The sequence below is a fragment of the Oncorhynchus mykiss genome, unplaced genomic scaffold (assembly GCF_013265735.2).
Source record: "Oncorhynchus mykiss isolate Arlee unplaced genomic scaffold, USDA_OmykA_1.1 un_scaffold_490, whole genome shotgun sequence".
NCBI lineage: Eukaryota > Metazoa > Chordata > Actinopteri > Salmoniformes > Salmonidae > Oncorhynchus > Oncorhynchus mykiss.
The window spans coordinates 64,832-86,054 of record NW_023493937.1 but is presented as its reverse complement, the minus strand read 5'-3'; the positions used below and the strand labels follow the sequence as shown (position 1 = coordinate 86,054).

The window sequence follows — 21,223 nt, the reverse complement described above, 5'->3', positions numbered from 1 at the left end:
CCCTGCTTAGCTTCCGAGATCGGACGAGATCAGGCTACTCAGGCCGGTGTGGCCGTAAGCGAAAGGCAATCTCAAAAAGTGGATGAAATTGCATATACTGTAGCCATAATTTGTAGCACAGATTGTTGGATGAAATACAAACTAACCTTGCTTACTTATTTCAAAGCGAGGGCACATATTTCAGCCTTGTGGGAAAAAACGGACAAAGAGTTGAAATTCCACAAGGCAGTGACAAAAAGCTTACAGCACCTGGTATTCCCAGGCGGTCTCCCATCCAAGTACTAACCAGGCCCGACCCTGCTTAGCTTCCGAGATCGGACGAGATCAGGCGTACTCAGGCCGGTGTGGCCGTAAGCGAAAGGCAATCTCAAAAAGTGGATGAAATTGCATATACTGTAGCCATAATTTGTAGCACAGATTGTTGGATGAAATACAAACTAACCTTGCTTACTTATTTCAAAGCGAGGGCACATATTTCAGCCTTGTGGGAAAAAAACGGACAAAGAGTTGAAATTCCACAAGGCAGTGACAAAAAGCTTACAGCACCTGGTATTCCCAGGCGGTCTCCCATCCAAGTACTAACCAGGCCCGACCCTGCTTAGCTTCCGAGATCGGACGAGATCAGGCGTACTCAGGCCGGTGTGCCGTAAGCGAAAGGCAATCTCAAAAAGTGGATGAAATTGCATATACTGTAGCCATAATTTGTAGCACAGATTGTTGGATGAAATACAAACTAACCTTGCTTACTTATTTCAAAGCGAGGGCACATATTTCAGCCTTGTGGGAAAAAACGGACAAAGAGTTGAAATTCCACAAGGCAGTGACAAAAAGCTTACAGCACCTGGTATTCCCAGGCGGTCTCCCATCCAAGTACTAACCAGGCCCGACCCTGCTTAGCTTCCGAGATCGGACGAGATCAGGCGTACTCAGGCCGGTGTGGCCGTAAGCGAAAGGCAATCTCAAAAAGTGGATGAAATTGCATATACTGTAGCCATAATTTGTAGCACAGATTGTTGGATGAAATACAAACTAACCTTGCTTACTTATTTCAAAGCGAGGGCACATATTTCAGCCTTGTGGGAAAAAACGGACAAAGAGTTGAAATTCCACAAGGCAGTGACAAAAAGCTTACAGCACCTGGTATTCCCAGGCGGTCTCCCATCCAAGTACTAACCAGGCCCGACCCTGCTTAGCTTCCGAGATCGGACGAGATCAGGCGTACTCAGGCCGTGTGTGGCCGTAAGCAAAAGGCAATCTCAAAAAGTGGATGAAATTGCATATACTGTAGCCATAATTTGTAGCACAGATTGTTGGATGAAATACAAACTAACCTTGCTTACTTATTTCAAAGCGAGGGCACATATTTCAGCCTTGTGGGAAAAAACGGACAAAGAGTTGAAATTCCACAAGGCAGTGACAAAAAGCTTACAGCACCTGGTATTCCCAGGCGGTCTCCCATCCAAGTACTAACCAGGCCCGACCCTGCTTAGCTTCCGAGATCGGACGAGATCAGGCGTACTCAGGCCGGTGTGGCCGTAAGCGAAAGGCAATCTCAAAAAGTGGATGAAATTGCATATACTGTAGCCATAATTTGTAGCACAGATTGTTGGATGAAATACAAACTAACCTTGCTTACTTATTTCAAAGCGAGGGCACATATTTCAGCCTTGTGGGAAAAAACGGACAAAGAGTTGAAATTCCACAAGGCAGTGACAAAAAGCTTACAGCACCTGGTATTCCCAGGCGGTCTCCCATCCAAGTACTAACCAGGCCCGACCCTGCTTAGCTTCCGAGATCGGACGAGATCAGGCGTACTCAGGCCGGTGTGGCCGTAAGCGAAAGGCAATCTCAAAAAGTGGATGAAATTGCATATACTGTAGCCATAATTTGTAGCACAGATTGTTGGATGAAATACAAACTAACCTTGCTTACTTATTTCAAAGCGAGGGCACATATTCAGCCTTGTGGGAAAAAACGGACAAAGAGTTGAAATTCCACAAGGCAGTGACAAAAAGCTTACAGCACCTGGTATTCCCAGGCGGTCTCCCATCCAAGTACTAACCAGGCCCGACCCTGCTTAGCTTCCGAGATCGGACGAGATCAGGCGTACTCAGGCCGGTGTGGCCGTAAGCGAGAAACTATCTCTTGGTGCACTATGTAAAGTCAAAGTGAGCCTGATTAACAGCTGTTGCATTTCCACCATTTAGATAAGCATCTTTGTGTCACTCAAAAGTGGAAGAAATTGCATATACTGTAGCCATAATTTGTAGCACAGATTGTTGGATGAAATACAAACTAACCTTGCTTACTTATTTCAAAGCGAGGGCACATATTTCAGCCTTGTGGGAAAAAACGGACAAAGAGTTGAAATTCCACAAGGCAGTGACAAAAAGCTTACAGCACCTGGTATTCCCAGGCGGTCTCCCATCCAAGTACTAACCAGGCCCGACCCTGCTTAGCTTCCGAGATCGGACGAGATCAGGCGTACTCAGGCCGGTGTGGCCGTAAGCGAAAGGCAATCTCAAAAAGTGGATGAAATTGCATATACTGTAGCCATAATTTGTAGCACAGATTGTTGGATGAAATACAAACTAACCTTGCTTACTTATTTCAAAGCGAGGGCACATATTTCAGCCTTGTGGGAAAAAACGGACAAAGAGTTGAAATTCCACAAGGCAGTGACAAAAAGCTTACAGCACCTGGTATTCCCAGGCGGTCTCCCATCCAAGTACTAACCAGGCCCGACCCTGCTTAGCTTCCGAGATCGGACGAGATCAGGCGTACTCAGGCCGGTGTGGCCGTAAGCGAAAGGCAATCTCAAAAAGTGGATGAAATTGCATATACTGTAGCCATAATTTGTAGCACAGATTGTTGGATGAAATACAAACTAACCTTGCTTACTTATTTCAAAGCGAGGGCACATATTTCAGCCTTGTGGGAAAAAACGGACAAAGAGTTGAAATTCCACAAGGCAGTGACAAAAAGCTTACAGCACCTGGTATTCCCAGGCGGTCTCCCATCCAAGTACTAACCAGGCCCGACCCTGCTTAGCTTCCGAGATCGGACGAGATCAGGCGTACTCAGGCCGGTGTGGCCGTAAGCGAAAGGCAATCTCAAAAAGTGGATGAAATTGCATATACTGTAGCCATAATTTGTAGCACAGATTGTTGGATGAAATACAAACTAACCTTGCTTACTTATTTCAAAGCGAGGGCACATATTTCAGCCTTGTGGGAAAAAACGGACAAAGAGTTGAAATTCCACAAGGCAGTGACAAAAAGCTTACAGCACCTGGTATTCCCAGGCGGTCTCCCATCCAAGTACTAACCAGGCCCGACCCTGCTTAGCTTCCGAGATCGGACGAGATCAGGCGTACTCAGGCCGGTGTGGCCGTAAGCGAGAAACTATCTCTTGGTGCACTATGTAAAGTCAAAGTGAGCCTGATTAACAGCTGTTGCATTTCCACCATTTAGATAAGCATCTTTGTGTCACTCAAAAAGTGGAAGAAATTGCATATACTGTAGCCATAATTTGTAGCACAGATTGTTGGATGAAATACAAACTAACCTTGCTTACTTATTTCAAAGCGAGGGCACATATTTCAGCCTTGTGGGAAAAAACGGACAAAGAGTTGAAATTCCACAAGGCAGTGACAAAAAGCTTACAGCACCTGGTATTCCCAGGCGGTCTCCCATCCAAGTACTAACCAGGCCCGACCCTGCTTAGCTTCCGAGATCGGACGAGATCAGGCGTACTCAGGCCGGTGTGGCCGTAAGCGAAAGGCAATCTCAAAAAGTGGATGAAATTGCATATACTGTAGCCATAATTTGTAGCACAGATTGTTGGATGAAATACAAACTAACCTTGCTTACTTATTTCAAAGCGAGGGCACATATTTCAGCCTTGTGGGAAAAAACGGACAAAGAGTTGAAATTCCACAAGGCAGTGACAAAAAGCTTACAGCACCTGGTATTCCCAGGCGGTCTCCCATCCAAGTACTAACCAGGCCCGACCCTGCTTAGCTTCCGAGATCGGACGAGATCAGGCGTACTCAGGCCGGTGTGGCCGTAAGCGAAAGGCAATCTCAAAAAGTGGATGAAATTGCATATACTGTAGCCATAATTTGTAGCACAGATTGTTGGATGAAATACAAACTAACCTTGCTTACTTATTTCAAAGCGAGGGCACATATTTCAGCCTTGTGGGAAAAAACGGACAAAGAGTTGAAATTCCACAAGGCAGTGACAAAAAGCTTACAGCACCTGGTATTCCCAGGCGGTCTCCCATCCAAGTACTAACCAGGCCCGACCCTGCTTAGCTTCCGAGATCGGACGAGATCAGGGCGTACTCAGGCCGGTGTGGCCGTAAAGCGAAAGGCAATCTCAAAAAGTGGATGAAATTGCATATACTGTAGCCATAATTTGTAGCACAGATTGTTGGATGAAATACAAACTAACCTTGCTTACTTATTTCAAAGCGAGGGCACATATTTCAGCCTTGTGGGAAAAAACGGACAAAGAGTTGAAATTCCACAAGGCAGTGACAAAAAGCTTACAGCACCTGGTATTCCCAGGCGGTCTCCCATCCAAGTACTAACCAGGCCCGACCCTGCTTAGCTTCCGAGATCGGACGAGATCAGGCGTACTCAGGCCGGTGTGGCCGTAAGCGAAAGGCAATCTCAAAAAGTGGATGAAATTGCATATACTGTAGCCATAATTTGTAGCACAGATTGTTGGATGAAATACAAACTAACCTTGCTTACTTATTTCAAAGCGAGGGCACATATTTCAGCCTTGTGGGAAAAAACGGACAAAGAGTTGAAATTCCACAAGGCAGTGACAAAAAGCTTACAGCACCTGGTATTCCCAGGCGGTCTCCCATCCAAGTACTAACCAGGCCCGACCCTGCTTAGCTTCCGAGATCGGACGAGATCAGGCGTACTCAGGCCGGTGTGGCCGTAAGCGAAAGGCAATCTCAAAAAGTGGATGAAATTGCATATACTGTAGCCATAATTTGTAGCACAGATTGTTGGATGAAATACAAACTAACCTTGCTTACTTATTTCAAAGCGAGGGCACATATTTCAGCCTTGTGGAAAAAAACGGACAAAGAGTTGAAATTCCACAAGGCAGTGACAAAAAGCTTACAGCACCTGGTATTCCCAGGCGGTCTCCCATCCAAGTACTAACCAGGCCCGACCCTGCTTAGCTTCCGAGATCGGACGAGATCAGGCGTACTCAGGCCGGTGTGGCCGTAAGCGAAAGGCAATCTCAAAAAGTGGATGAAATTGCATATACTGTAGCCATAATTTGTAGCACAGATTGTTGGATGAAATACAAACTAACCTTGCTTACTTATTTCAAAGCGAGGGCACATATTTCAGCCTTGTGGGAAAAAACGGACAAAGAGTTGAAATTCCACAAGGCAGTGACAAAAAGCTTACAGCACCTGGTATTCCCAGGCGGTCTCCCATCCAAGTACTAACCAGGCCCGACCCTGCTTAGCTTCCGAGAGACGGACGAGATCAGGCGTACTCAGGCCGGTGTGGCCGTAAGCAAAGGCAATCTCAAAAAGTGGATGAAATTGCATATACTGTAGCCATAATTTGTAGCACAGATTGTTGGATGAAATACAAACTAACCTTGCTTACTTATTTCAAAGCGAGGGCACATATTTCAGCCTTGTGGGAAAAAACGGACAAAGAGTTGAAATTCCACAAGGCAGTGACAAAAAGCTTACAGCACCTGGTATTCCCAGGCGGTCTCCCATCCAAGTACTAACCAGGCCCGACCCTGCTTAGCTTCCGAGATCGGACGAGATCAGGCGTACTCAGGCCGGTGTGGCCGTAAGCGAAAGCAATCTCAAAAAGTGGATGAAATTGCATATACTGTAGCCATAATTTGTAGCACAGATTGTTGGATGAAATACAAACTAACCTTGCTTACTTATTTCAAAGCGAGGGCACATATTTCAGCCTTGTGGGAAAAAACGGACAAAGAGTTGAAATTCCACAAGGCAGTGACAAAAAGCTTACAGCACCTGGTATTCCCAGGCGGTCTCCCATCCAAGTACTAACCAGGCCCGACCCTGCTTAGCTTCCGAGATCGGACGAGATCAGGCGTACTCAGGCCGGTGTGGCCGTAAGCGAAAGGCAATCTCAAAAAGTGGGAAATTGCATATACTGTAGCCATAATTTGTAGCACAGATTGTTGGATGAAATACAAACTAACCTTGCTTACTTATTTCAAAGCGAGGGCACATATTTCAGCCTTGTGGGAAAAAACGGACAAAGAGTTGAAATTCCACAAGGCAGTGACAAAAAGCTTACAGCACCTGGTATTCCCAGGCGGTCTCCCATCCAAGTACTAACCAGGCCCGACCCTGCTTAGCTTCCGAGATCGGACGAGATCAGGCGTACTCAGGCCGTGTGGCCGTAAGCGAAAGGCAATCTCAAAAAGTGGATGAAATTGCATATACTGTAGCCATAATTTGTAGCACAGATTGTTGGATGAAATACAAACTAACCTTGCTTACTTATTTCAAAGCGAGGGCACATATTTCAGCCTTGTGGGAAAAAACGGACAAAGAGTTGAAATTCCACAAGGCAGTGACAAAAAGCTTACAGCACCTGGTATTCCCAGGCGGTCTCCCATCCAAGTACTAACCAGGCCCGACCCTGCTTAGCTTCCGAGATCGGACGAGATCAGGCGTACTCAGGCCGGTGTGGCCGTAAGCGAAAGGCAATCTCAAAAAGTGGATGAAATTGCATATACTGTAGCCATAATTTGTAGCACAGATTGTTGGATGAAATACAAACTAACCTTGCTTACTTATTTCAAAGCGAGGGCACATATTTCAGCCTTGTGGGAAAAAACGGACAAAGAGTTGAAATTCCACAAGGCAGTGACAAAAAGCTTACAGCACCTGGTATTCCCAGGCGGTCTCCCATCCAAGTACTAACCAGGCCCGACCCTGCTTAGCTTCCGAGATCGGACGAGATCAGGCGTACTCAGGCCGGTGTGGCCGTAAGCGAAAGGCAATCTCAAAAAGTGGATGAAATTGCATATACTGTAGCCATAATTTGTAGCACAGATTGTTGGATGAAATACAAACTAACCTTGCTTACTTATTTCAAAGCGAGGGCACATATTTCAGCCTTGTGGGAAAAAAACGGACAAAGAGTTGAAATTCCACAAGGCAGTGACAAAAAGCTTACAGCACCTGGTATTCCCAGGCGGTCTCCCATCCAAGTACTAACCAGGCCCGACCCTGCTTAGCTTCCGAGATCGGACGAGATCAGGCGTACTCAGGCCGGTGTGGCCGTAAGCGAAAGGCAATCTCAAAAAGTGGATGAAATTGCATATACTGTAGCCATAATTTGTAGCACAGATTGTTGGATGAAATACAAACTAACCTTGCTTACTTATTTCAAAGCGAGGGCACATATTTCAGCCTTGTGGGAAAAAACGGACAAAGAGTTGAAATTCCACAAGGCAGTGACAAAAAGCTTACAGCACCTGGTATTCCCAGGCGGTCTCCCATCCAAGTACTAACCAGGCCCGACCCTGCTTAGCTTCCGAGATCGGACGAGATCAGGCGTACTCAGGCCGGTGTGGCCGTAAGCGAAAGGCAATCTCAAAAAGTGGATGAAATTGCATATACTGTAGCCATAATTTGTAGCACAGATTGTTGGATGAAATACAAACTAACCTTGCTTACTTATTTCAAAGCGAGGGCACATATTTCAGCCTTGTGGGAAAAAACGGACAAAGAGTTGAAATTCCACAAGGCAGTGACAAAAAGCTTACAGCACCTGGTATTCCCAGGCGGTCTCCCATCCAAGTACTAACCAGGCCCGACCCTGCTTAGCTTCCGAGATCGGACGAGATCAGGCGTACTCAGGCCGGTGTGGCCGTAAGCGAGAAACTATCTCTTGGTGCACTATGTAAAGTCAAAGTGAGCTGATTAACAGCTGTTGCATTTCCACCATTTAGATAAGCATCTTTGTGTCACTCAAAAAGTGGAAGAAATTGCATATACTGTAGCCATAATTTGTAGCACAGATTGTTGGATGAAATACAAACTAACCTTGCTTACTTATTTCAAAGCGAGGGCACATATTTCAGCCTTGTGGGAAAAAACGGACAAAGAGTTGAAATTCCACAAGGCAGTGACAAAAAGCTTACAGCACCTGGTATTCCCAGGCGGTCTCCCATCCAAGTACTAACCAGGCCCGACCCTGCTTAGCTTCCGAGATCGGACGAGATCAGGCGTACTCAGGCCGGTGTGGCCGTAAGCGAAAGGCAATCTCAAAAAGTGGATGAAATTGCATATACTGTAGCCATAATTTGTAGCACAGATTGTTGGATGAAATACAAACTAACCTTGCTTACTTATTTCAAAGCGAGGGCACATATTTCAGCCTTGTGGGAAAAAACGGACAAAGAGTTGAAATTCCACAAGGCAGTGACAAAAAGCTTACAGCACCTGGTATTCCCAGGCGGTCTCCCATCCAAGTACTAACCAGGCCCGACCCTGCTTAGCTTCCGAGATCGGACGAGATCAGGCGTACTCAGGCCGGTGTGGCCGTAAGCGAGAAACTATCTCTTGGTGCACTATGTAAAGTCAAAGTGAGCCTGATTAACAGCTGTTGCATTTCCACCATTTAGATAAGCATCTTTGTGTCACTCAAAAAGGAAGAAATTGCATATACTGTAGCCATAATTTGTAGCACAGATTGTTGGATGAAATACAAACTAACCTTGCTTACTTATTTCAAAGCGAGGGCACATATTTCAGCCTTGTGGGAAAAAACGGACAAAGAGTTGAAATTCCACAAGGCAGTGACAAAAAGCTTACAGCACCTGGTATTCCCAGGCGGTCTCCCATCCAAGTACTAACCAGGCCCGACCCTGCTTAGCTTCCGAGATCGGACGAGATCAGGCGTACTCAGGCCGGTGTGGCCGTAAGCGAAAGGCAATCTCAAAAAGTGGATGAAATTGCATATACTGTAGCCATAATTTGTAGCACAGATTGTTGGATGAAATACAAACTAACCTTGCTTACTTATTTCAAAGCGAGGGCACATATTTCAGCCTTGTGGGAAAAAAACGGACAAAGAGTTGAAATTCCACAAGGCAGTGACAAAAAGCTTACAGCACCTGGTATTCCCAGGCGGTCTCCCATCCAAGTACTAACCAGGCCCGACCCTGCTTAGCTTCCGAGATCGGACGAGATCAGGGTACTCAGGCCGGTGGCCGTAAGCGAGAAACTATCTCTTGGTGCACTATGTAAAGTCAAAGTGAGCCTGATTAACAGCTGTTGCATTTCCACCATTTAGATAAGCATCTTTGTGTCACTCAAAAGTGGAAGAAATTGCATATACTGTAGCCATAATTTGTAGCACAGATTGTTGGATGAAATACAAACTAACCTTGCTTACTTATTTCAAAGCGAGGGCACATATTTCAGCCTTGTGGGAAAAAACGGACAAAGAGTTGAAATTCCACAAGGCAGTGACAAAAAGCTTACAGCACCTGGTATTCCCAGGCGGTCTCCCATCCAAGTACTAACCAGGCCCGACCCTGCTTAGCTTCCGAGATCGGACGAGATCAGGCGTACTCAGGCCGGTGTGGCCGTAAGCGAAAGGCAATCTCAAAAAGTGGATGAAATTGCATATACTGTAGCCATAATTTGTAGCACAGATTGTTGGATGAAATACAAACTAACCTTGCTTACTTATTTCAAAGCGAGGGCACATATTTCAGCCTTGTGGGAAAAAACGGACAAAGAGTTGAAATTCCACAAGGCAGTGACAAAAAGCTTACAGCACCTGGTATTCCCAGGCGGTCTCCCATCCAAGTACTAACCAGGCCCGACCCTGCTTAGCTTCCGAGATCGGACGAGATCAGGCGTACTCAGGCCGGTGTGGCCGTAAGCGAAAGGCAATCTCAAAAAGTGGATGAAATTGCATATACTGTAGCCATAATTTGTAGCACAGATTGTTGGATGAAATACAAACTAACCTTGCTTACTTATTTCAAAGCGAGGGCACATATTTCAGCCTTGTGGGAAAAAACGGACAAAGAGTTGAAATTCCACAAGGCAGTGACAAAAAGCTTACAGCACCTGGTATTCCCAGGCGGTCTCCCATCCAAGTACTAACCAGGCCCGACCCTGCTTAGCTTCCGAGATCGGACGAGATCAGGCGTACTCAGGCCGGTGTGGCCGTAAGCGAGAAACAATCTCTTGGTGCACTATGTAAAGTCAAAGTGAGCTGATTAACAGCTGTTGCATTTCCACCATTTAGATAAGCATCTTTGTGTCACTCAAAAAGTGGAAGAAATTGCATATACTGTAGCCATAATTTGTAGCACAGATTGTTGGATGAAATACAAACTAACCTTGCTTACTTATTTCAAAGCGAGGGCACATATTTCAGCCTTGTGGGAAAAAACGGACAAAGAGTTGAAATTCCACAAGGCAGTGACAAAAAGCTTACAGCACCTGGTATTCCCAGGCGGTCTCCCATCCAAGTACTAACCAGGCCCGACCCTGCTTAGCTTCCGAGATCGGACGAGATCAGGCGTACTCAGGCCGGTGTGGCCGTAAGCGAAAGGCAATCTCAAAAAGTGGATGAAATTGCATATACTGTAGCCATAATTTGTAGCACAGATTGTTGGATGAAATACAAACTAACCTTGCTTACTTATTTCAAAGCGAGGGCACATATTTCAGCCTTGTGGGAAAAAACGGACAAAGAGTTGAAATTCCACAAGGCAGTGACAAAAAGCTTACAGCACCTGGTATTCCCAGGCGGTCTCCCATCCAAGTACTAACCAGGCCCGACCCTGCTTAGCTTCCGAGATCGGACGCGATCAGCGAGAAATTGCATATATACTGTAGCCATAATTTGTAGCACAGATTGTGGATGAAATACAAACTAACCTTGCTTACTTATTCAAAGCGAGGGCACATATTTCAGCCTTGTGGGAAAAAACGGACAAAGAGTTGAAATTCCACAAGGCAGTGACAAAAAGCTTACAGCACCTGGTATTCCCAGGCGGTCTCCCATCCAAGTACTAACCAGGCCCGACCCTGCTTAGCTTCCGAGATCGGACGAGATCAGGCGTACTCAGGCCGGTGTGGCCGTAAGCGAAAGGCAATCTCAAAAAGTGGATGAAATTGCATATACTGTAGCCATAATTTGTAGCACAGATTGTTGGATGAAATACAAACTAACCTTGCTTACTTATTTCAAAGCGAGGGCACATATTTCAGCCTTGTGGGAAAAAACGGACAAAGAGTTGAAATTCCACAAAGGCAGTGACAAAAAGCTTACAGCACCTGGTATTCCCAGGCGGTCTCCCATCCAAGTACTAACCAGGCCCGACCCTGCTTAGCTTCCGAGATCGGACGAGATCAGGCGTACTCAGGCCGGTGTGGCCGTAAGCGAAAGGCAATCTCAAAAAGTGGATGAAATTGCATATACTGTAGCCATAATTTGTAGCACAGATTGTTGGATGAAATACAAACTAACCTTGCTTACTTATTTCAAAGCGAGGGCACATATTTCAGCCTTGTGGGAAAAAAACGGACAAAGAGTTGAAATTCCACAAGGCAGTGACAAAAAGCTTACAGCACCTGGTATTCCCAGGCGGTCTCCCATCCAAGTACTAACCAGGCCCGACCCTGCTTAGCTTCCGAGATCGGACGAGATCAGGCGTACTCAGGCCGGTGTGGCCGTAAGCGAGAAACTATCTCTTGGTGCACTATGTAAAGTCAAAGTGAGCCTGATTAACAGCTGTTGCATTTCCACCATTTAGATAAGCATCTTTGTGTCACTCAAAAAGTGGAAGAAATTGCATATACTGTAGCCATAATTTGTAGCACAGATTGTTGGATGAAATACAAACTAACCTTGCTTACTTATTTCAAAGCGAGGGCACATATTTCAGCCTTGTGGGAAAAAACGGACAAAGAGTTGAAATTCCACAAGGCAGTGACAAAAAGCTTACAGCACCTGGTATTCCCAGGCGGTCTCCCATCCAAGTACTAACCAGGCCCGACCCTGCTTAGCTTCCGAGATCGGACGAGATCAGGCGTACTCAGGCCGGTGTGGCCGTAAGCGAAAGGCAATCTCAAAAAGTGGATGAAATTGCATATACTGTAGCCATAATTTGTAGCACAGATTGTTGGATGAAATACAAACTAACCTTGCTTACTTATTTCAAAGCGAGGGCACATATTTCAGCCTTGTGGGAAAAAAACGGACAAAGAGTTGAAATTCCACAAGGCAGTGACAAAAAGCTTACAGCACCTGGTATTCCCAGGCGGTCTCCCATCCAAGTACTAACCAGGCCGACCCTGCTTAGCTTCCGAGACGGACGAGATCAGTGGAGAAATTGCATATACTGTAGCCATAATTTGTAGCACAGATTGTTGGATGAAATACAAACTAACCTTGCTTACTTATTTCAAAGCGAGGGCACATATTTCAGCCTTGTGGGAAAAAACGGACAAAGAGTTGAAATTCCACAAGGCAGTGACAAAAAGCTTACAGCACCTGGTATTCCCAGGCGGTCTCCCATCCAAGTACTAACCAGGCCCGACCCTGCTTAGCTTCCGAGATCGGACGAGATCAGGCGTACTCAGGGCGGTGTGGCCGTAAGCGAAAGGCAATCTCAAAAAGTGGATGAAATTGCATATACTGTAGCCATAATTTGTAGCACAGATTGTTGGATGAAATACAAACTAACCTTGCTTACTTATTTCAAAGCGAGGGCACATATTTCAGCCTTGTGGGAAAAAACGGACAAAGAGTTGAAATTCCACAAGGCAGTGACAAAAAGCTTACAGCACCTGGTATTCCCAGGCGGTCTCCCATCCAAGTACTAACCAGGCCCGACCCTGCTTAGCTTCCGAGATCGGACGAGATCAGGCGTACTCAGGCCGGTGTGGCCGTAAGCGAGAAACTATCTCTTGGTGCACTATGTAAAGTCAAAGTGAGCCTGATTAAAGCTGTTGCATTTCCACCATTAGATAAGCATCTTTGTGTCACTCAAAAAGTGGAAGAAATTGCATATACTGTAGCCATAATTTGTAGCACAGATTGTTGGATGAAATACAAACTAACCTTGCTTACTTATTTCAAAGCGAGGGCACATATTTCAGCCTTGTGGGAAAAAACGGACAAAGAGTTGAAATTCCACAAGGCAGTGACAAAAAGCTTACAGCACCTGGTATTCCCAGGCGGTCTCCCATCCAAGTACTAACCAGGCCCGACCCTGCTTAGCTTCCGAGATCGGACGAGATCAGGCGTACTCAGGCCGGTGTGGCCGTAAGCGAGAAACTATCTCTTGGTGCACTATGTAAAGTCAAAGTGAGCCTGATTAACAGCTGTTGCATTTCCACCATTTAGATAAGCATCTTTGTGTCACTCAAAAAGTGGAAGAAATTGCATATACTGTAGCCATAATTTGTAGCACAGATTGTTGGATGAAATACAAACTAACCTTGCTTACTTATTTCAAAGCGAGGGCACATATTTCAGCCTTGTGGGAAAAAACGGACAAAGAGTTGAAATTCCACAAGGCAGTGACAAAAAGCTTACAGCACCTGGTATTCCCAGGCGGTCTCCCATCCAAGTACTAACCAGGCCCGACCCTGCTTAGCTTCCGAGATCGGACGAGATCAGGCGTACTCAGGCCGGTGTGGCCGTAAGCGAAAGGCAATCTCAAAAAGTGGATGAAATTGCATATACTGTAGCCATAATTTGTAGCACAGATTGTTGGATGAAATACAAACTAACCTTGCTTACTTATTTCAAAGCGAGGGCACATATTTCAGCCTTGTGGGAAAAAAACGGACAAAGAGTTGAAATTCCACAAGGCAGTGACAAAAAGCTTACAGCACCTGGTATTCCCAGGCGGTCTCCCATCCAAGTACTAACCAGGCCCGACCCTGCTTAGCTTCCGAGATCGGACGAGATCAGGCGTACTCAGGCCGGTGTGGCCGTAAGCGAGAAACTATCTCTTGGTGCACTATGTAAAGTCAAAGTGAGCCTGATTAACAGCTGTTGCATTTCCACCATTTAGATAAGCATCTTTGTGTCACTCAAAAAGTGGAAGAAATTGCATATACTGTAGCCATAATTTGTAGCACAGATTGTTGGATGAAATACAAACTAACCTTGCTTACTTATTTCAAAGCGAGGGCACATATTTCAGCCTTGTGGGAAAAAACGGACAAAGAGTTGAAATTCCACAAGGCAGTGACAAAAAGCTTACAGCACCTGGTATTCCCAGGCGGTCTCCCATCCAAGTACTAACCAGGCCCGACCCTGCTTAGCTTCCGAGATCGGACGAGATCAGGCGTACTCAGGCCGGTGTGGCCGTAAGCGAAAGGCAATCTCAAAAAGTGGATGAAATTGCATATACTGTAGCCATAATTTGTAGCACAGATTGTTGGATGAAATACAAACTAACCTTGCTTACTTATTTCAAAGCGAGGGCACATATTTCAGCCTTGTGGGAAAAAACGGACAAAGAGTTGAAATTCCACAAGGCAGTGACAAAAAGCTTACAGCACCTGGTATTCCCAGGCGGTCTCCCATCCAAGTACTAACCAGGCCCGACCCTGCTTAGCTTCCGAGATCGGACGAGATCAGGCGTACTCAGGCCGGTGTGGCCGTAAGCGAGAAACTATCTCTTGGTGCACTATGTAAAGTCAAAGTGAGCCTGATTAACAGCTGTTGCATTTCCACCATTTAGATAAGCATCTTTGTGTCACTCAAAAAGTGGAAGAAATTGCATATACTGTAGCCATAATTTGTAGCACAGATTGTTGGATGAAATACAAACTAACCTTGCTTACTTATTTCAAAGCGAGGGCACATATTTCAGCCTTGTGGGAAAAAACGGACAAAGAGTTGAAATTCCACAAGGCAGTGACAAAAAGCTTACAGCACCTGGTATTCCCAGGCGGTCTCCCATCCAAGTACTAACCAGGCCCGACCCTGCTTAGCTTCCGAGATCGGACGAGATCAGGCGTACTCAGGGCCGGTGTGGCCGTAAGCGAGAAACTATCTCTTGGGCACTATGTAAAGTCAAAGTGAGCCTGATTAACAGCTGTTGCATTTCCACCATTTAGATAAGCATCTTTGTGTCACTCAAAAAGTGGAAGAAATTGCATATACTGTAGCCATAATTTGTAGCACAGATTGTTGGATGAAATACAAACTAACCTTGCTTACTTATTTCAAAGCGAGGGCACATATTTCAGCCTTGTGGGAAAAAACGGACAAAGAGTTGAAATTCCACAAGGCAGTGACAAAAAGCTTACAGCACCTGGTATTCCCAGGCGGTCTCCCATCCAAGTACTAACCAGGCCCGACCCTGCTTAGCTTCCGAGATCGGACGAGATCAGGCGTACTCAGGCCGGTGTGGCCGTAAGCGAAAGGCAATCTCAAAAAGTGGATGAAATTGCATATACTGTAGCCATAATTTGTAGCACAGATTGTTGGATGAAATACAAACTAACCTTGCTTACTTATTTCAAAGCGAGGGCACATATTTCAGCCTTGTGGGAAAAAACGGACAAAGAGTTGAAATTCCACAAGGCAGTGACAAAAAGCTTACAGCACCTGGTATTCCCAGGCGGTCTCCCATCCAAGTACTAACCAGGCCCGACCCTGCTTAGCTTCCGAGATCGGACGAGATCAGGCGTACTCAGGCCGGTGTGGCCGTAAGCGAGAAACTATCTCTTGGTGCACTATGTAAAGTCAAAGTGAGCCTGATTAACAGCTGTTGCATTTCCACCATTTAGATAAGCATCTTTGTGTCACTCAAAAAGTGGAAGAAATTGCATATACTGTAGCCATAATTTGTAGCACAGATTGTTGGATGAAATACAAACTAACCTTGCTTACTTATTTCAAAGCGAGGGCACATATTTCAGCCTTGTGGGAAAAAACGGACAAAGAGTTGAAATTCCACAAGGCAGTGACAAAAAGCTTACAGCACCTGGTATTCCCAGGCGGTCTCCCATCCAAGTACTAACCAGGCCCGACCCTGCTTAGCTTCCGAGATCGGACGAGATCAGGCGTACTCAGGCCGGTGTGGCCGTAAGCGAAAGGCAATCTCAAAAAGTGGATGAAATTGCATATACTGTAGCCATAATTTGTAGCACAGATTGTTGGATGAAATACAAACTAACCTTGCTTACTTATTTCAAAGCGAGGGCACATATTTCAGCCTTGTGGGAAAAAACGGACAAAGAGTTGAAATTCCACAAGGCAGTGACAAAAAGCTTACAGCACCTGGTATTCCCAGGCGGTCTCCCATCCAAGTACTAACCAGGCCCGACCCTGCTTAGCTTCCGAGATCGGACGAGATCAGGCGTACTCAGGCCGGTGTGGCCGTAAGCGAAAGGCAATCTCAAAAAGTGGATGAAATTGCATATACTGTAGCCATAATTTGTAGCACAGATTGTTGGATGAAATACAAACTAACCTTGCTTACTTATTTCAAAGCGAGGGCACATATTTCAGCCTTGTGGGAAAAAACGGACAAAGAGTTGAAATTCCACAAGGCAGTGACAAAAAGCTTACAGCACCTGGTATTCCCAGGCGGTCTCCCATCCAAGTACTAACCAGGCCCGACCCTGCTTAGCTTCCGAGATCGGACGAGATCAGGCGTACTCAGGCCGGTGTGGCCGTAAGCGAAAGGCAATCTCAAAAAGTGGATGAAATTGCATATACTGTAGCCATAATTTGTAGCACAGATTGTTGGATGAAATACAAACTAACCTTGCTTACTTATTTCAAAGCGAGGGCACATATTTCAGCCTTGTGGGAAAAAACGGACAAAGAGTTGAAATTCCACAAGGCAGTGACAAAAAGCTTACAGCACCTGGTATTCCCAGGCGGTCTCCCATCCAAGTACTAACCAGGCCCGACCCTGCTTAGCTTCCGAGATCGGACGAGATCAGGCGTACTCAGGCCGGTGTGGCCGTAAGCGAGAAACTATCTCTTGGTGCACTATGTAAAGTCAAAGTGAGCCTGATTAACAGCTGTTGCATTTCCACCATTTAGATAAGCATCTTTGTGTCACTCAAAAAGTGGAAGAAATTGCATATACTGTAGCCATAATTTGTAGCACAGATTGTTGGATGAAATACAAACTAACCTTGCTTACTTATTTCAAAGCGAGGGCACATATTTCAGCCTTGTGGGAAAAACGGACAAAGAGTTGAAATTCCACAAGGCAGTGACAAAAAGCTTACAGCACCTGGTATTCCCAGGCGGTCTCCCATCCAAGTACTAACCAGGCCCGACCCTGCTTAGCTTCCGAGATCGGACGAGATCAGGCGTACTCAGGCCGGTGTGGCCGTAAGCGAAAGGCAATCTCAAAAAGTGGATGAAATTGCATATACTGTAGCCATAATTTGTAGCACAGATTGTTGGATGAAATACAAACTAACCTTGCTTACTTATTTCAAAGCGAGGGCACATATTTCAGCCTTGTGGGAAAAAACGGACAAAGAGTTGAAATTCCACAAGGCAGTGACAAAAAGCTTACAGCACCTGGTATTCCCAGGCGGTCTCCCATCCAAGTACTAACCAGGCCCGACCCTGCTTAGCTTCCGAGATCGGACGAGATCAGGCGTACTCAGGCCGGTGTGGCCGTAAGCGAGAAACTATCTCTTGGTGCACTATGTAAAGTCAAAGTGAGCCTGATTAACAGCTGTTGCATTTCCACCATTTAGATAAGCATCTTTGTGTCACTCAAAAAGTGGAAGAAATTGCATATACTGTAGCCATAATTTGTAGCACAGATTGTTGGATGAAATACAAACTAACCTTGCTTACTTATTTCAAAGCGAGGGCACATATTTCAGCCTTGTGGGAAAAAACGGACAAAGAGTTGAAATTCCACAAGGCAGTGACAAAAAGCTTACAGCACCTGGTATTCCCAGGCGGTCTCCCATCCAAGTACTAACCAGGCCCGACCCTGCTTAGCTTCCGAGATCGGACGAGATCAGGCGTACTCAGGCCGGTGTGGCCGTAAGCGAAAGGCAATCTCAAAAAGTGGATGAAATTGCATATACTGTAGCCATAATTTGTAGCACAGATTGTTGGATGAAATACAAACTAACCTTGCTTACTTATTTCAAAGCGAGGGCACATATTTCAGCCTTGTGGGAAAAAACGGACAAAGAGTTGAAATTCCACAAGGCAGTGACAAAAAGCTTACAGCACCTGGTATTCCCAGGCGGTCTCCCATCCAAGTACTAACCAGGCCCGACCCTGCTTAGCTTCCGAGATCGGACGAGATCAGGCGTACTCAGGCCGGTGTGGCCGTAAGCGAGAAACTATCTCTTGGTGCACTATGTAAAGTCAAAGTGAGCCTGATTAACAGCTGTTGCATTTCCACCATTTAGATAAGCATCTTTGTGTCACTCAAAAAGTGGAAGAAATTGCATATACTGTAGCCATAATTTGTAGCACAGATTGTTGGATGAAATACAAACTAACCTTGCTTACTTATTTCAAAGCGAGGGCACATATTTCAGCCTTGTGGGAAAAAACGGACAAAGAGTTGAAATTCCACAAGGCAGTGACAAAAAGCTTACAGCACCTGGTATTCCCAGGCGGTCTCCCATCCAAGTACTAACCAGGCCCGACCCTGCTTAGCTTCCGAGATCGGACGAGATCAGGCGTACTCAGGCCGGTGTGGCCGTAAGCGAGAAACTATCTCTTGGTGCACTATGTAAAGTCAAAGTGAGCCTGATTAACAGCTGTTGCATTTCCACCATTTAGATAAGCATCTTTGTGTCACTCAAAAAGTGGAAGAAATTGCATATACTGTAGCCATAATTTGTAGCACAGATTGTTGGATGAAATACAAACTAACCTTGCTTACTTATTTCAAAGCGAGGGCACATATTTCAGCCTTGTGGGAAAAAACGGACAAAGAGTTGAAATTCCACAAGGCAGTGACAAAAAGCTTACAGCACCTGGTATTCCCAGGCGGTCTCCCATCCAAGTACTAACCAGGCCCGACCCTGCTTAGCTTCCGAGATCGGACGAGATCAGGCGTACTCAGGCCGGTGTGGCCGTAAGCGAAAGGCAATCTCAAAAAGTGGATGAAATTGCATATACTGTAGCCATAATTTGTAGCACAGATTGTTGGATGAAATACAAACTAACCTTGCTTACTTATTTCAAAGCGAGGGCACATATTTCAGCCTTGTGGGAAAAAACGGACAAAGAGTTGAAATTCCACAAGGCAGTGACAAAAAGCTTACAGCACCTGGTATTCCCAGGCGGTCTCCCATCCAAGTACTAACCAGGCCCGACCCTGCTTAGCTTCCGAGATCGGACGAGATCAGGCGTACTCAGGCCGGTGTGGCCGTAAGCGAGAAACTATCTCTTGGTGCACTATGTAAAGTCAAAGTGAGCCTGATTAACAGCTGTTGCATTTCCACCATTTAGATAAGCATCTTTGTGTCACTCAAAAAGTGGAAGAAATTGCATATACTGTAGCCATAATTTGTAGCACAGATTGTTGGATGAAATACAAACTAACCTTGCTTACTTATTTCAAAGCGAGGGCACATATTTCAGCCTTGTGGGAAAAAACGGACAAAGAGTTGAAATTCCACAAGGCAGTGACAAAAAGCTTACAGCACCTGGTATTCCCAGGCGGTCTCCCATCCAAGTACTAACCAGGCCCGACCCTGCTTAGCTTCCGAGATCGGACGAGATCAGGCGTACTCAGGCCGGTGTGGCCGTAAGCGAAAGGCAATCTCAAAAAGTGGATGAAATTGCATATACTGTAGCCATAATTTGTAGCACAGATTGTTGGATGAAATACAAACTAACCTTGCTTACTTATTTCAAAGCGAGGGCACATATTTCAGCCTTGTGGGAAAAAACGGACAAAGAGTTGAAATTCCACAAGGCAGTGACAAAAAGCTTACAGCACCTGGTATTCCCAGGCGGTCTCCCATCCAAGTACTAACCAGGCCCGACCCTGCTTAGCTTCCGAGATCGGACGAGATCAGGCGTACTCAGGCCGGTGTGGCCGTAAGCGAAAGGCAATCTCAAAAAGTGGATGAAATTGCATATACTGTAGCCATAATTTGTAGCACAGATTGTTGGATGAAATACAAACTAACCTTGCTTACTTATTTCAAAGCGAGGGCACATATTTCAGCCTTGTGGGAAAAAACGGACAAAGAGTTGAAATTCCACAAGGCAGTGACAAAAAGCTTACAGCACCTGGTATTCCCAGGCGGTCTCCCATCCAAGTACTAACCAGGCCCGACCCTGCTTAGCTTCCGAGATCGGACGAGATCAGGCGTACTCAGGCCGGTGTGGCCGTAAGCGAGAAACTATCTCTTGGTGCACTATGTAAAGTCAAAGTGAGCCTGATTAACAGCTGTTGCATTTCCACCATTTAGATAAGCATCTTTGTGTCACTCAAAAAGTGGAAGAAATTGCATATACTGTAGCCATAATTTGTAGCACAGATTGTTGGATGAAATACAAACTAACCTTGCTTACTTATTTCAAAGCGAGGGCACATATTTCAGCCTTGTGGGAAAAAACGGACAAAGAGTTGAAATTCCACAAGGCAGTGACAAAAAGCTTACAGCACCTGGTATTCCCAGGCGGTCTCCCATCCAAGTACTAACCAGGCCCGACCCTGCTTAGCTTCCGAGATCGGACGAGATCAGGCGTACTCAGGCCGGTGTGGCCGTAAGCGAGAAACTATCTCTTGGTGCACTATGTAAAGTCAAAGTGAGCCTGATTAACAGCTGTTGCATTTCCACCATTTAGATAAGCATCTTTGTGTCACTCAAAAAGTGGAAGAAATTGCATATACTGTAGCCATAATTTGTAGCACAGATTGTTGGATGAAATACAAACTAACCTTGCTTACTTATTTCAAAGCGAGGGCACATATTTCAGCCTTGTGGGAAAAAACGGACAAAGAGTTGAAATTCCACAAGGCAGTGACAAAAAGCTTACAGCACCTGGTATTCCCAGGCGGTCTCCCATCCAAGTACTAACCAGGCCCGACCCTGCTTAGCTTCCGAGATCGGACGAGATCAGGCGTACTCAGGCCGGTGTGGCCGTAAGCGAAAGGCAATCTCAAAAAGTGGATGAAATTGCATATACTGTAGCCATAATTTGTAGCACAGATTGTTGGATGAA

The 21,223-nt window shown here is 45.6% G+C and overlaps 59 non-coding genes and 5 pseudogenes across 59 annotated transcripts; all 64 read right to left on the bottom strand.

Annotated features, from left to right (window-relative positions):
- Window positions 1-237: 237 nt before the first annotated feature.
- LOC118958511 lies at window positions 238-356 on the bottom strand. The gene has a single exon (XR_005047501.1). It is a non-coding gene; the product is annotated as a 5S ribosomal RNA (ribosomal RNA).
- A 178-nt stretch (window positions 357-534) lies between these two features.
- LOC118958537 lies at window positions 535-652 on the bottom strand. The gene has a single exon (XR_005047527.1). It is a non-coding gene; the product is annotated as a 5S ribosomal RNA (ribosomal RNA).
- A 177-nt stretch (window positions 653-829) lies between these two features.
- LOC118958510 lies at window positions 830-948 on the bottom strand. The gene has a single exon (XR_005047500.1). It is a non-coding gene; the product is annotated as a 5S ribosomal RNA (ribosomal RNA).
- Window positions 949-1,125: 177 nt separating this feature from the next.
- On the bottom strand, window positions 1,126-1,245 carry LOC118958542 (annotated as a pseudogene).
- Window positions 1,246-1,422: 177 nt separating this feature from the next.
- Window positions 1,423-1,541, bottom strand: LOC118958509. Its single transcript, XR_005047499.1, has one exon. It is a non-coding gene; the product is annotated as a 5S ribosomal RNA (ribosomal RNA).
- Window positions 1,542-1,718: 177 nt separating this feature from the next.
- On the bottom strand, window positions 1,719-1,837 carry LOC118958508. The gene has a single exon (XR_005047498.1). It is a non-coding gene; the product is annotated as a 5S ribosomal RNA (ribosomal RNA).
- A 176-nt stretch (window positions 1,838-2,013) lies between these two features.
- On the bottom strand, window positions 2,014-2,132 carry LOC118958507. The gene has a single exon (XR_005047497.1). It is a non-coding gene; the product is annotated as a 5S ribosomal RNA (ribosomal RNA).
- Window positions 2,133-2,391: 259 nt separating this feature from the next.
- Window positions 2,392-2,510, bottom strand: LOC118958506. Its single transcript, XR_005047496.1, has one exon. It is a non-coding gene; the product is annotated as a 5S ribosomal RNA (ribosomal RNA).
- A 177-nt stretch (window positions 2,511-2,687) lies between these two features.
- On the bottom strand, window positions 2,688-2,806 carry LOC118958505. The gene has a single exon (XR_005047495.1). It is a non-coding gene; the product is annotated as a 5S ribosomal RNA (ribosomal RNA).
- Window positions 2,807-2,983: 177 nt separating this feature from the next.
- On the bottom strand, window positions 2,984-3,102 carry LOC118958504. The gene has a single exon (XR_005047494.1). It is a non-coding gene; the product is annotated as a 5S ribosomal RNA (ribosomal RNA).
- Window positions 3,103-3,279: 177 nt separating this feature from the next.
- Window positions 3,280-3,398, bottom strand: LOC118958503. The gene has a single exon (XR_005047493.1). It is a non-coding gene; the product is annotated as a 5S ribosomal RNA (ribosomal RNA).
- Window positions 3,399-3,658: 260 nt separating this feature from the next.
- LOC118958502 lies at window positions 3,659-3,777 on the bottom strand. Its single transcript, XR_005047492.1, has one exon. It is a non-coding gene; the product is annotated as a 5S ribosomal RNA (ribosomal RNA).
- A 177-nt stretch (window positions 3,778-3,954) lies between these two features.
- On the bottom strand, window positions 3,955-4,073 carry LOC118958500. Its single transcript, XR_005047490.1, has one exon. It is a non-coding gene; the product is annotated as a 5S ribosomal RNA (ribosomal RNA).
- A 177-nt stretch (window positions 4,074-4,250) lies between these two features.
- LOC118958543 lies at window positions 4,251-4,370 on the bottom strand (annotated as a pseudogene).
- Window positions 4,371-4,548: 178 nt separating this feature from the next.
- Window positions 4,549-4,667, bottom strand: LOC118958499. Its single transcript, XR_005047489.1, has one exon. It is a non-coding gene; the product is annotated as a 5S ribosomal RNA (ribosomal RNA).
- Window positions 4,668-4,844: 177 nt separating this feature from the next.
- Window positions 4,845-4,963, bottom strand: LOC118958498. Its single transcript, XR_005047488.1, has one exon. It is a non-coding gene; the product is annotated as a 5S ribosomal RNA (ribosomal RNA).
- Window positions 4,964-5,140: 177 nt separating this feature from the next.
- On the bottom strand, window positions 5,141-5,259 carry LOC118958497. The gene has a single exon (XR_005047487.1). It is a non-coding gene; the product is annotated as a 5S ribosomal RNA (ribosomal RNA).
- A 177-nt stretch (window positions 5,260-5,436) lies between these two features.
- Window positions 5,437-5,556, bottom strand: LOC118958544 (annotated as a pseudogene).
- A 176-nt stretch (window positions 5,557-5,732) lies between these two features.
- Window positions 5,733-5,851, bottom strand: LOC118958496. The gene has a single exon (XR_005047486.1). It is a non-coding gene; the product is annotated as a 5S ribosomal RNA (ribosomal RNA).
- A 176-nt stretch (window positions 5,852-6,027) lies between these two features.
- On the bottom strand, window positions 6,028-6,146 carry LOC118958495. The gene has a single exon (XR_005047485.1). It is a non-coding gene; the product is annotated as a 5S ribosomal RNA (ribosomal RNA).
- Window positions 6,147-6,321: 175 nt separating this feature from the next.
- Window positions 6,322-6,439, bottom strand: LOC118958540 (annotated as a pseudogene).
- A 177-nt stretch (window positions 6,440-6,616) lies between these two features.
- On the bottom strand, window positions 6,617-6,735 carry LOC118958494. Its single transcript, XR_005047484.1, has one exon. It is a non-coding gene; the product is annotated as a 5S ribosomal RNA (ribosomal RNA).
- A 177-nt stretch (window positions 6,736-6,912) lies between these two features.
- LOC118958493 lies at window positions 6,913-7,031 on the bottom strand. The gene has a single exon (XR_005047483.1). It is a non-coding gene; the product is annotated as a 5S ribosomal RNA (ribosomal RNA).
- A 178-nt stretch (window positions 7,032-7,209) lies between these two features.
- LOC118958492 lies at window positions 7,210-7,328 on the bottom strand. The gene has a single exon (XR_005047482.1). It is a non-coding gene; the product is annotated as a 5S ribosomal RNA (ribosomal RNA).
- Window positions 7,329-7,505: 177 nt separating this feature from the next.
- LOC118958491 lies at window positions 7,506-7,624 on the bottom strand. The gene has a single exon (XR_005047481.1). It is a non-coding gene; the product is annotated as a 5S ribosomal RNA (ribosomal RNA).
- A 177-nt stretch (window positions 7,625-7,801) lies between these two features.
- On the bottom strand, window positions 7,802-7,920 carry LOC118958489. The gene has a single exon (XR_005047479.1). It is a non-coding gene; the product is annotated as a 5S ribosomal RNA (ribosomal RNA).
- Window positions 7,921-8,179: 259 nt separating this feature from the next.
- LOC118958488 lies at window positions 8,180-8,298 on the bottom strand. Its single transcript, XR_005047478.1, has one exon. It is a non-coding gene; the product is annotated as a 5S ribosomal RNA (ribosomal RNA).
- Window positions 8,299-8,475: 177 nt separating this feature from the next.
- Window positions 8,476-8,594, bottom strand: LOC118958487. Its single transcript, XR_005047477.1, has one exon. It is a non-coding gene; the product is annotated as a 5S ribosomal RNA (ribosomal RNA).
- A 258-nt stretch (window positions 8,595-8,852) lies between these two features.
- LOC118958486 lies at window positions 8,853-8,971 on the bottom strand. The gene has a single exon (XR_005047476.1). It is a non-coding gene; the product is annotated as a 5S ribosomal RNA (ribosomal RNA).
- A 178-nt stretch (window positions 8,972-9,149) lies between these two features.
- LOC118958550 lies at window positions 9,150-9,265 on the bottom strand (annotated as a pseudogene).
- A 259-nt stretch (window positions 9,266-9,524) lies between these two features.
- LOC118958485 lies at window positions 9,525-9,643 on the bottom strand. The gene has a single exon (XR_005047475.1). It is a non-coding gene; the product is annotated as a 5S ribosomal RNA (ribosomal RNA).
- A 177-nt stretch (window positions 9,644-9,820) lies between these two features.
- Window positions 9,821-9,939, bottom strand: LOC118958484. The gene has a single exon (XR_005047474.1). It is a non-coding gene; the product is annotated as a 5S ribosomal RNA (ribosomal RNA).
- A 177-nt stretch (window positions 9,940-10,116) lies between these two features.
- On the bottom strand, window positions 10,117-10,235 carry LOC118958483. The gene has a single exon (XR_005047473.1). It is a non-coding gene; the product is annotated as a 5S ribosomal RNA (ribosomal RNA).
- A 259-nt stretch (window positions 10,236-10,494) lies between these two features.
- Window positions 10,495-10,613, bottom strand: LOC118958482. Its single transcript, XR_005047472.1, has one exon. It is a non-coding gene; the product is annotated as a 5S ribosomal RNA (ribosomal RNA).
- A 424-nt stretch (window positions 10,614-11,037) lies between these two features.
- On the bottom strand, window positions 11,038-11,156 carry LOC118958481. Its single transcript, XR_005047471.1, has one exon. It is a non-coding gene; the product is annotated as a 5S ribosomal RNA (ribosomal RNA).
- Window positions 11,157-11,334: 178 nt separating this feature from the next.
- Window positions 11,335-11,453, bottom strand: LOC118958480. Its single transcript, XR_005047470.1, has one exon. It is a non-coding gene; the product is annotated as a 5S ribosomal RNA (ribosomal RNA).
- Window positions 11,454-11,631: 178 nt separating this feature from the next.
- On the bottom strand, window positions 11,632-11,750 carry LOC118958478. Its single transcript, XR_005047468.1, has one exon. It is a non-coding gene; the product is annotated as a 5S ribosomal RNA (ribosomal RNA).
- Window positions 11,751-12,010: 260 nt separating this feature from the next.
- LOC118958477 lies at window positions 12,011-12,129 on the bottom strand. Its single transcript, XR_005047467.1, has one exon. It is a non-coding gene; the product is annotated as a 5S ribosomal RNA (ribosomal RNA).
- Window positions 12,130-12,553: 424 nt separating this feature from the next.
- LOC118958340 lies at window positions 12,554-12,672 on the bottom strand. Its single transcript, XR_005047330.1, has one exon. It is a non-coding gene; the product is annotated as a 5S ribosomal RNA (ribosomal RNA).
- A 177-nt stretch (window positions 12,673-12,849) lies between these two features.
- On the bottom strand, window positions 12,850-12,968 carry LOC118958476. Its single transcript, XR_005047466.1, has one exon. It is a non-coding gene; the product is annotated as a 5S ribosomal RNA (ribosomal RNA).
- Window positions 12,969-13,226: 258 nt separating this feature from the next.
- Window positions 13,227-13,345, bottom strand: LOC118958475. The gene has a single exon (XR_005047465.1). It is a non-coding gene; the product is annotated as a 5S ribosomal RNA (ribosomal RNA).
- Window positions 13,346-13,605: 260 nt separating this feature from the next.
- LOC118958474 lies at window positions 13,606-13,724 on the bottom strand. The gene has a single exon (XR_005047464.1). It is a non-coding gene; the product is annotated as a 5S ribosomal RNA (ribosomal RNA).
- A 178-nt stretch (window positions 13,725-13,902) lies between these two features.
- Window positions 13,903-14,021, bottom strand: LOC118958473. Its single transcript, XR_005047463.1, has one exon. It is a non-coding gene; the product is annotated as a 5S ribosomal RNA (ribosomal RNA).
- Window positions 14,022-14,281: 260 nt separating this feature from the next.
- LOC118958472 lies at window positions 14,282-14,400 on the bottom strand. The gene has a single exon (XR_005047462.1). It is a non-coding gene; the product is annotated as a 5S ribosomal RNA (ribosomal RNA).
- A 177-nt stretch (window positions 14,401-14,577) lies between these two features.
- On the bottom strand, window positions 14,578-14,696 carry LOC118958471. Its single transcript, XR_005047461.1, has one exon. It is a non-coding gene; the product is annotated as a 5S ribosomal RNA (ribosomal RNA).
- Window positions 14,697-14,956: 260 nt separating this feature from the next.
- LOC118958513 lies at window positions 14,957-15,076 on the bottom strand. Its single transcript, XR_005047503.1, has one exon. It is a non-coding gene; the product is annotated as a 5S ribosomal RNA (ribosomal RNA).
- A 259-nt stretch (window positions 15,077-15,335) lies between these two features.
- LOC118958470 lies at window positions 15,336-15,454 on the bottom strand. The gene has a single exon (XR_005047460.1). It is a non-coding gene; the product is annotated as a 5S ribosomal RNA (ribosomal RNA).
- A 177-nt stretch (window positions 15,455-15,631) lies between these two features.
- On the bottom strand, window positions 15,632-15,750 carry LOC118958469. The gene has a single exon (XR_005047459.1). It is a non-coding gene; the product is annotated as a 5S ribosomal RNA (ribosomal RNA).
- Window positions 15,751-16,010: 260 nt separating this feature from the next.
- On the bottom strand, window positions 16,011-16,129 carry LOC118958467. Its single transcript, XR_005047457.1, has one exon. It is a non-coding gene; the product is annotated as a 5S ribosomal RNA (ribosomal RNA).
- Window positions 16,130-16,306: 177 nt separating this feature from the next.
- On the bottom strand, window positions 16,307-16,425 carry LOC118958466. Its single transcript, XR_005047456.1, has one exon. It is a non-coding gene; the product is annotated as a 5S ribosomal RNA (ribosomal RNA).
- A 177-nt stretch (window positions 16,426-16,602) lies between these two features.
- LOC118958465 lies at window positions 16,603-16,721 on the bottom strand. Its single transcript, XR_005047455.1, has one exon. It is a non-coding gene; the product is annotated as a 5S ribosomal RNA (ribosomal RNA).
- A 177-nt stretch (window positions 16,722-16,898) lies between these two features.
- LOC118958464 lies at window positions 16,899-17,017 on the bottom strand. Its single transcript, XR_005047454.1, has one exon. It is a non-coding gene; the product is annotated as a 5S ribosomal RNA (ribosomal RNA).
- Window positions 17,018-17,276: 259 nt separating this feature from the next.
- On the bottom strand, window positions 17,277-17,395 carry LOC118958463. Its single transcript, XR_005047453.1, has one exon. It is a non-coding gene; the product is annotated as a 5S ribosomal RNA (ribosomal RNA).
- A 177-nt stretch (window positions 17,396-17,572) lies between these two features.
- Window positions 17,573-17,691, bottom strand: LOC118958462. Its single transcript, XR_005047452.1, has one exon. It is a non-coding gene; the product is annotated as a 5S ribosomal RNA (ribosomal RNA).
- A 260-nt stretch (window positions 17,692-17,951) lies between these two features.
- Window positions 17,952-18,070, bottom strand: LOC118958461. Its single transcript, XR_005047451.1, has one exon. It is a non-coding gene; the product is annotated as a 5S ribosomal RNA (ribosomal RNA).
- Window positions 18,071-18,247: 177 nt separating this feature from the next.
- LOC118958460 lies at window positions 18,248-18,366 on the bottom strand. Its single transcript, XR_005047450.1, has one exon. It is a non-coding gene; the product is annotated as a 5S ribosomal RNA (ribosomal RNA).
- Window positions 18,367-18,626: 260 nt separating this feature from the next.
- On the bottom strand, window positions 18,627-18,745 carry LOC118958459. Its single transcript, XR_005047449.1, has one exon. It is a non-coding gene; the product is annotated as a 5S ribosomal RNA (ribosomal RNA).
- A 260-nt stretch (window positions 18,746-19,005) lies between these two features.
- On the bottom strand, window positions 19,006-19,124 carry LOC118958458. Its single transcript, XR_005047448.1, has one exon. It is a non-coding gene; the product is annotated as a 5S ribosomal RNA (ribosomal RNA).
- A 177-nt stretch (window positions 19,125-19,301) lies between these two features.
- On the bottom strand, window positions 19,302-19,420 carry LOC118958456. The gene has a single exon (XR_005047446.1). It is a non-coding gene; the product is annotated as a 5S ribosomal RNA (ribosomal RNA).
- A 260-nt stretch (window positions 19,421-19,680) lies between these two features.
- LOC118958455 lies at window positions 19,681-19,799 on the bottom strand. Its single transcript, XR_005047445.1, has one exon. It is a non-coding gene; the product is annotated as a 5S ribosomal RNA (ribosomal RNA).
- Window positions 19,800-19,976: 177 nt separating this feature from the next.
- On the bottom strand, window positions 19,977-20,095 carry LOC118958454. Its single transcript, XR_005047444.1, has one exon. It is a non-coding gene; the product is annotated as a 5S ribosomal RNA (ribosomal RNA).
- Window positions 20,096-20,272: 177 nt separating this feature from the next.
- Window positions 20,273-20,391, bottom strand: LOC118958453. Its single transcript, XR_005047443.1, has one exon. It is a non-coding gene; the product is annotated as a 5S ribosomal RNA (ribosomal RNA).
- Window positions 20,392-20,651: 260 nt separating this feature from the next.
- On the bottom strand, window positions 20,652-20,770 carry LOC118958452. Its single transcript, XR_005047442.1, has one exon. It is a non-coding gene; the product is annotated as a 5S ribosomal RNA (ribosomal RNA).
- A 260-nt stretch (window positions 20,771-21,030) lies between these two features.
- LOC118958450 lies at window positions 21,031-21,149 on the bottom strand. Its single transcript, XR_005047440.1, has one exon. It is a non-coding gene; the product is annotated as a 5S ribosomal RNA (ribosomal RNA).
- Between the last annotated feature and the right edge of the window lie 74 nt (window positions 21,150-21,223).